Consider the following 9,655-nt stretch of genomic DNA (forward strand, 5'->3'; position numbering starts at 1 on the left):
CAGTTCATGGTCCCAAAGGGAGGAAAAGAGGCCAAGGCACTATTGCTAGCCTTTTGAATCTTCTTTCTATCACTGCTTAACCTGCTATAGAAAACACAAATGAAAACAAACTACTAAACCATCAAAAACAACCTATTCTTAACCAAGAAAGAAATTCATCTAACAGCAACTAATCCATAAACTGAAACAAAGCATATAAATACAAACAAAGAGGAGCTTGGCTACTTGGATTGGGCCCTAACCCAAGAGCTTCAGCCCTCTGAGGTAACTTAGTGCTAGCTCAAAAAGGATCTCATCTTTATTATCAAAACAGTAATAGGATTACATGAAACTATCTACAAAAGTAAGCTCGAAGTTGAGCAGAGTGTTACAATAGCAAAAGTACAACAAAAATATGACAAAAACTCAACCCTTGTGAGGCCCTGGGCCTCTCTAATTATACAACTGAAGCTCCCAACAACTTCCTTAAAATCAGGGAGGCTTGGCTCCCAAAACTCGAGATAAACATAAGTTATCCTCCACTTGCTTGGCTGCCTCCTAGTGCATTGATTTGGTTGTTTATACTCCAAGTTGCATGAAGGGTAATTCAAAGCGGGGATTAATAAATGAGGGGGATTCCTCCTATGAATCCTCTCCTTTGTCCATTTCGAATTATTGCTGCCAATTTTCCATTGAATCTTTGACTTTGTCTTCAAAATTTAACAAAAATCTGCATTAAACACATATTAGACCTCATGGTGTCATAACTAACTCAACTCACTCCATAAGCATAAATATAATAAAAAAACATGCAATAAGCTAAGATAATGGTTGATTTAACTATGTTAGGAGGCAAAATGAGCCCATATAATTACCCATTTATGGGGCTCATTAGATTTCATCCATCACCCATATTTTATGTTAAGCTTCGCGATCATGCATGTTGAAGTCCAGACTTATTATCTATCCATTTACTACTAGATTATAACTTCAACCTAACCTATTTTCATAAGATTTTCATAGTTCCCTACTCTATTACACCCCACCTCCATCTAGAAAATAAAAGGATAAAAAAAAAAAAAGATAAAAAAAAGGAGTTTGATTGTGAAAATCCAAGAAACTGGTACAATAGAAACTCGAATTCATATAAGAAAACCAACTAGTTTGTCCAATATGAATTCCCAAATTTCTTGTACCTTTTTCATTAGTTTATTTTGTAGAAATAATCCTCCAAGAAATGCAAGACTTGAGGACAAGTATTAACATAAGCGAGGAGGAAGTTTGTAATAAAACTATTCAAATAGTTTGAGCAGTTGTATTGTAGAAGGGACTTGAATTACATGTCAGAAGGGACCTTAAAAATCATTTACAAATTGCAAAAGGGACCTAAACAACATCAACATTCAAGGAACCTAAATCAATAGCAGATGCCAAGAAAGAACATGAAATAACATAATATCAAAAGGTACAAGGCAATAATTATAATTGTCTATATTCCATCTGAATGTATCTTTGAAAAACCATCATCATGAGCCAAATTTGGATGAACCATTAAAGTTCATCATCAAATCAGTATGAATATCAAGCTATGCTGCAAAAGGGAAAGTACAGTAAGTAAAATTTTTGCTCTTAAAATTTCTTTTTTTTTTTTAATTATCTCGAAATTGTTTAAAAGTAATTCAGCTTGGATATGCATCTTGTCATTCTACATTGACATCCTATAAACTTCATCATAATCATATCCATTTATATCCATACCTACACTCATTTTATTCATTACTCTACCATACCTATACTCATTATTCTATCCATCATAATCATATTTCATTCATTATAATCCCTATAAAATTCCTACCCATTATCCTTTCCTACATTAACCCCATTCATATTCATCATTCCATATACCATTACATTAATCCTAAACATTTTACAAACATTTTTGATCGGAAATAAAGGACTTAATCTTTCTCCCCTTCAAAATTTTTTTGTTGATCTATACACACTATACAAAGGTTAATTTCATAATAATACTAATTTGATTTTTAAAAATGACCTATCCTATGGTCATTTAAAAAAAAAAAAGCGATAAAATGAAATGACAAACCATATTGTATGACATAAATCACGCAATATAAAAAATGCATGATTATAAAAAAAATGATATTTGCCTATGATATATGCAAAGGAACGAAATCAAAACAAATGGAAAGGTGTGCATACGAAATAATGAAGGCATGCATATGAACTAATGAAGGCGACCATGAATGATATGATACGGTGATTTGACAAGCTTGTATACCGTGTGAAAGAAGCCGGAGCCATATAAAAAAAACACAAAAATAAATGCTAAGAAGAAAAAGCTAGAGCTAAGCAAGGCAACGTAGAAATAAAAGGAGGAAGTTGTGGAGAAATAAGGGAGTTAGAAAGAAGATTTAACGCTAAGTTGAATCCCACAGATTGCGTAGGAGAATTAGGTAAGGATTGATTCTGGATTTTGCTAAGTTATTGAATGAATTTAGAGGATAAATGAACTCAGAATTGTTTTAAAGAGGTGTCACAAACTGGGTCTCTGTCATTAGTGGAAAATGTTGCCACCTTCAAGTATAAACTGCGTGTTCATTCAAACAATTCTGCCACCTGTGAGAAGAACGAATCCTTGGAAATGATTCAACAGGAGTCTTAATTGCATTTTTATTGTGTCAAAGCAAGATTAACTCAAGTCATCATAAGATCACTCAGAAATCAAGTATCCTCATTAGAATTCAAAATCTCTCCATGTAGATTCGATTCTTCATTAAATTCGAAATCTCTCCATGCATGAAATAATGGGTATATTTTTATACACAATAACATGATTTCCATGCACCATGAGCACGTTTTTATGAAAAATATGATGCACAGTGAAGGATTTTCAAAGAGAAAAAAACTGAGCATGAATTCATGAATGATTTTACACAGTGATTTCTTTTAGGAGACAAAGAACTTGTTTTTCTTCAAAACAAAGAATGATTTTGACAAAACAGAGATCAAACAAAGGGATTGGAGAGAAATAAAAACATTTGTTAAAATGTTTTTATGATCTTTGTATAAGAATAATTTGTTCTGACAAAATAAATTATTCATCTTTTAATAGAATAGAGTGTTCTTTCATGTTTACATTTAAGTAATTGATTGTTACAGATCCGAATAATTATTGTAGTTTTCAATTATTCTATGAAGAAGGCGAGGCAATTATCCTCTGAAGAAGATGAGATGCTTGAGAATAGCAGCCAACAACGTGGGCCTTTAGGGGATGGAGACACTGAGCTTCCCAATTTTATATGCTTCTCATTATGTTTGGTTCCGAATCATTGCTAGATGGCATTATGAAAAGGATAAAAGATAAAGGGAAAAACAATACAAATTTTGAACTAGGTTTAATTATTGGAAGCTATTTATGTCTTGCTGGAGCTATTGCTTGTGTTCTTGGGCCTACAACTTTTAGTCCTTTTGGACCTTTGGTCATTTTTTTGATTGTCTACAAAGCAAGTGTGGCACGTGACGATTTTTATTTGTTGCCTATGTTTTCAGTCACGTTTTTTGTGCTCTCAGTGGAGTAAAATTTCTAAGTAAAGCTCATGGGGGAATTGATAGTACAAACCCCCCTGGTGACTCATCTAGTAATAATCGGAAATCGAGTTCACCAAGCAGTGACAAAAAGGAAAGTTAAGATAAAATGTAATTTCATTTGCGTTAGCTATTAGGTTGGTTGTGAAGATTGAAATTGTTTCATGGGGGAAAAAACTATGAGGTCTTCTCTTTGCTTTGATGCTATGTATTTTGTATTATTTGAAATTGATATATGGTTTAGCAAGTTCAAGCTTGAGGAAAAAATAAATCGAATTGCCCAAAGACAGAGTATTTGTAGGTTGATTTACATTTCCAGGATTCGATTTCTGAGAAGTGTAGTGACCAGAAGATTATTTTCTGAGGTATTTTTCTAAAAATTGATTTCTGAAAAAGATTATTTAAAAAATGATTTCTGAGGAAGATTATTAAAAAAAAAAAACTGAGGTATTGAAGAATTAGGGTATTTTCCAAAAGGGGTTTTCAAAGAATTAAAACAAAGCTTTCTCTCCACAAGTAGCAAAAATAGAGATAGTGTCTCAGCTCAAAAATTTGGCATTACAATTTCAGGAATTTTTCCTTATTTTTAGTGACTAAAAATTTGCATATTAGTCCAAAATTTGAGATTTCAATTCAGAAATTTCTCCTAGGGTATCAATGGTTCAAATCAACATTCAAGTTCAAGATTTTTGTTCCCAACACTCCGGAATACATAGCCCAAGCCAAAAAATTTCCACTGATAGGTGAAGAATACTACAAAGAACAACACTTTAAAGAAAATGGATGGAAGTTCTTTTTAGAAAAATAGATAAAAGGAAGGAGAAAAAGTAAAGAATGCCATCTACAAGGAAGGAGAAAAAACACATGAAGGCATAGATATCCTTTTACAAGTAGCTCAACAAGAAGTTTCATCAGGAGCCAGAGTCACAGGTACATTAGAAGGAAAATCATCATACAGAAGCAGAAGGTCAAGGAGACAGAGGCAAGTTGTTGGCTTGAGGGGGCCTGACCCAGGTTCAACGTTAATTAGCCAAACAAATCCCTACACTACTGGCCCTTTCAGCATCAGCCCGTGGGGTGCGCACCGAAGTCTCATCCGAAGCAGTGTGGGGAGATGCTGGAACAAAATTTCCACACCCTGATATGGTTGTGATGTCATTTGATTCACTCTATTCCCGCCTTCATGGAGGTTGCTTCGCTTTAGGGCTTACCAAACTAGCCCTCTATTCCAACCTTTAATACCTTAGCGAAAGGGTACAATCAATTTTCGCATAGCCCTAACCAACTACTCAAATGCTTTCGCGCTGCTAGAGCAGCGTGCCGTACAAATTCCCCAATTAATCTAAGTGATTCGCTTATCTTATCAAGCAGTTATAGTTAACACCACGTAACTAGATATTCATAATTGCGTTCAGTCATTCGACGTAATTGTATTCATTCGGGCATCACATAAGCATAATCAAGGAAATTCATACATAACATATCAAGATGCAATAATAGAATAACGACACAAAAATTGCATAATATATTTCTTTATTAATATCTCCAAGTATTTACAAACTCAGTCCGTCGTGCGCACTTAGCTACAGAGCCTCTACCTATGCTACAACCCGAGACTTAGAATTCTTTCCTCCTAGCTATGCCTCCATTACATCGTGTGTTATTCTATCTCCCTAGAGCTTAACTCTTTTTATACAATCCCACGGTCCGTAGACCATGGGTAGATCTATTACAACCGACTTTACTTTACAAATCTAAGGGCGGACTACCCTTTTTGACACAACACCTTCGGGCTCTGCGACCACAAAATGAGGAGTCTTTAGAATTATATTATAGAAATTGACTTAAACATGGGCTTTTAGCCCCAAAACTGCCCTTGGGGGATCCCGCTCCCAACAAGCCCCCAATACAAACGTCATGATTCACCCTCGAGTCACTCTGTAGGTGCAGAGATCCTTGCGCGAAGCCCGTCCAGCTCAGACTGGATGACCACAACTTCAGTCATGCACTGAGCAACTGCCTGCTTCGCATATTCAACTATCTTCTCGGTTACCGCTCCTGCACTGTTAGCCTAAAGCTTTTGTTGCATCACTTGCAGATTCGCAAGCTTGTCTTCGATGTTTCCTATGATAGCATAAGATTCCTCCAGCCAAGGCTTTAATTGTGCCTTTAGCACTTCTTCCTTGTGTAGCTCTACATCCACCCATTCCTTCATCTACTTAACTTCCTGCAGCTTGGCTAACTGCTGTGTCAGTGCAACAATTCATGTTGTGCCCTTAACTTCATGATAGCATTGTTAGAGTTCGCGCGCTTCAGTCTCTAGCCTCTGGATGTTTGGGTCCTCCTGCAAGCTGGTTAGGACCTCAAACAATTGTTCGAACAATTGTGTGCAGTCTGCTACTACACTCTCCACCGTCGTGACTGCTTCTGTGACAGCGGTCACCCGGTTTTCCTTTACCTCTGGCGGTGTTGAAGGTTGGGCCATCAACTGGAGCTCTGTGATCTGTAGGTTCAGCTCCAACTGGACCCACACCATCTCTATCCGAATATCACGCACCCCTGTGGCCAATTTGTGGATGCAAAACTCGACTGGGTCCTCCTCCAGAATGGCCAACTCTGGGACTATTCTGCATGCCTCCTCCATGACCTAGATGATCTTCTTGCTCTGGTTGGTCACCTCGGCCTCACCAACGATGATAGCATTTCTCTGTAGGGCCATCTATTCGTTGTTTATCCTATGTTCATTGATCACCTGAAGGGCACAGTGCTCATGGGTCCTCAGCTCTACAATTACTCCATCTTGCAAGAGGTGGAGTGCTTCGCTCGGAAGCACTACCAGGTTCAGTCCAACTCCCTTCAAGGCACTGATAGTGGGCTTGTCAGCCTCATTTTCTATGGTCAGTGCTCCATCAAGAAGCACTATCGCACTTGAAGCCTTCATGCACAGCATATCAGCAGCCTCTGACGTGCCAATAGCCAAGCTATAGACATCATACCAGCTTGCGATGTGCGGGTTTGCAACTCCTGCAACCCAGTCTAGATGGCCCCTAGTATGATCTGCTGCTGCTTTCCAAATTGCTGCAGGGCCTCCGTGGTGACGTTTCTGACTATGTCACTGATGTGATATAATTTGCCCTCCGTCAACGTGAGAGGGTCCAGCAAGGTCTTGGTCACCTTGGATTTCTTTCTGGACCCTCCCTTCTCCAGCTCTCTCGGGTGCTTAATGCAGGTGGACGTCTCTTGAGGTTCCGCGTCATGCTACTCTGTGTCCCCCTCTTTGGTCTCAGGTGAAGGTGATCACGCGCCTTTTTCAAATCCCCGCTCTGTGCCACCTTTTTGTTTTCCTGCCTCCTTTCCTTCCTGTTCTGCCTGTGCCTTCTCAACAGCCTCCTTTTTTCTCTTTTCGACCAGCTGCGCCATCTTTAGCTTGGCCTCTTCCTTTTTCTTCTCTGCGGTGGACTCACTTCCACCCACCACAAAGTCCGTGGTAGTGCACCACTCTGCTGGCCATTTATCAAGCACCGCAACGATGGCATCATCTGTGGCCAGGTATGGAAAAGCGTACCACTTCTGTGCAAGGTCCTTCTGCACCCTGATTTATATTCGATGGAAATCAACTTTAACATCAGCATAGCTCTGCAAGTTAGCATATACCGTGGTGAAAATCATGGCTTACGATTGATGGCCATCCTGATATTCATTTCCATCAAGATCCAGAAGATCTTGTTGTCCCGAACTTGCTCTGCATCCTTGGTCGCCCATAGCGAAGCATACCTCGCTGCTTTAGGAAGGTCTGGTGTTGGGCAGCGAATCCCCTATGTAACGGTTTTGGGGCTTAAAAGTTGACAATTTCAGGTATTGGTATTGTAAAGGCTCCGCGAAGTGCGCAGAGTGTGAGTTGTAATGAGTCGAGTCAAAGAGTAGTCCGCTCTAAAATATTGTAATATAATATAGAATGTGTCAGCCGAATGTATAAATAAAGTAAGGCTCTAGGTGTAGAAGGCATTTTTTTGAGATCCAATCTGAAGTGATATGGTTTTCTTAATGCGGTATTCGATCTGAGCCTGTAAGTCCTAGTTTTGGGTTGTAGTAGGAGATAAAGGCTCCGTAGCTATGTGTGCAGAGGCCTAGTAGAGTCTACAACTATGTGTGCAGGGTAAGAAGTGGATTATCACTGGAAAAGGCATTAATAAATATAAGTTTGTTTTGGAATATTGCGTATTTGTTTCTATATTTCGATTTATGTATCTGTTTAAGGTTTATGATTGTGCACATGTCTGTTTATGTTAAATGATAACTGAAAGTATTGGGTCTACTTAATTTAATTCAATATCTATAATAATACTAAGCACAGAAATGGTAAAGAACATTCGTGCTTGTCATCCAAGCCGCGTGAAGGTAGTTACTCTAAATAGACGACTGCATGGAGGTAGCACAGCGTGTAGGATCGGTTTGCGAACTTTCCAAACCTCATCAAGACATACCTAGGGTGCGGAAACTTAGTTCCAGCACCCTCCCATACTACCTCGGGTGAGACCTGTTAGTGTCAGTGTCTTCACATTCCCCTCAGTGATCAAAATTCACTCTTTTGCATTCATATTAGGAGTCCCATTCCTCATGAGTTGCATCCCATTAGGTCATTGGATCAACGGATGGTAGTCACATTTCAAATTTTTCCCTCATGATACTTATCTGCTGACCACTTTTCCTATGTAATTCAGTCAATGATTAGGTTCAGGTTCATTTTCATTTTATTTCATCAATTAGGTCTTAGGTATTAGGGTTTCACCATGTCAAATTTTCAGTAACCATTGACCAATAAGAGTCAGCAGACACATGAGGATGACAATAACCATCATGAAAGTGTTAAAATCATAATTTGTAAATTTAATAAGTTTTTCACCTCAAAACCAGTTTGAGGTGAAAAACAAAGCATTTGTATTTATTTGTAATTTCATGTAATTTTATTGATCCTATATGTAATAAATATTTCTATGCTGCTCCTAGTCACTTGGTGACATTTGCCAAGTACATGCCACTGCAAAAAGACAAAAAATCAAGCATCAGTCCACCTGTCAAAAGCCAAAAAGTCAAATATCAGAAAAACAAAGTATTTCAAGAAAGCAAATAGACATTATAAAGTGGGTTTTGAAGAATGAAAAATCAAAAGTGAAGAGATATATAAAGCCCATCCTTATTGATCATTTTATTATGAAGTTTAAGTGCCAAAGGAGAGAAAAAGTGATTTTGAAAGTTTCATTGAAAAAAGAGGGTGATTTCTGTGTTTTTGGAGAAAAATCAACTGGCGCTATGCACCTAATCCCGGCACTGCGCACCTGGGCCTTCTCCACTGTGTATTTTACATAGGCGTTGGATAGGATCGGCGTTGTGCACCTGTGTGGAGCGTTGCGCACCTGTGCAGTCAAGCTCCAGATTGCCCAACCAAACTCCACAATTGCATATTTCTCTCAAAATCATTCATTCCACATTCTTGCAAGTAAGTTCCATTACCATATCACTTGAACTAGGGTTTGCTTTGCTATAGTTGGTTTGTTAGCATATTTGAAGTTGAAACCCTAGTTTCTAGGGTTCTCTAGTTTTCATCATCACTCCATTGCTTGCTTACCCTACCCTCACCATCATTCCCTAAACTAATCCCCATTCCCATTCATCGATTTCCCAAACCCCATCCCCCTCATACATTTTCCCTATTCCCATTTTCCCACTTCCATTATCCCCAAAAACCATACTATCCCATTCACCATTCCCTAAAACTCTATTCATTTATAAATCTCTTCATACTCATCTTCATTTACCCCTCCCATCATCGACCACAAGGGATCACAGCCATCAAGAGCAATGGAAAAGGATATTGACTATGAGTTGGAAGAAGACACCCTTAGTGACAGTTCTAGGGAAATAAATTTGTAGCAGAAGAGGCCTCACAAAGGGGGAAAGATAATCAGGGAGGAGCCCACTAGTTTGAGGGAATTGCTTGCTTCTCCACTTGCCGTCTCATGTTTCAAACATTAGTTATGTTATGGTTTCTGTGAAATGGTGGAGAAGGTTA

The 9,655-nt window shown here is 38.4% G+C and overlaps 1 pseudogene; it reads left to right on the forward strand.

Moving 5' to 3' along the window:
* The first annotated feature begins 3,231 nt into the window (after positions 1-3,231).
* Positions 3,232-3,688, forward strand: LOC149144387 (uncharacterized; annotated as a pseudogene).
* The last annotated feature ends 5,967 nt before the right edge of the window (positions 3,689-9,655 follow it).

Source organism: Pinus tabuliformis, chromosome X (assembly GCF_031772625.1).
Source record: "Pinus tabuliformis cultivar Carrire ecotype Pingquan chromosome X, CPIR1, whole genome shotgun sequence".
NCBI classification, from domain to species: domain Eukaryota; kingdom Viridiplantae; phylum Streptophyta; class Pinopsida; order Pinales; family Pinaceae; genus Pinus; species Pinus tabuliformis.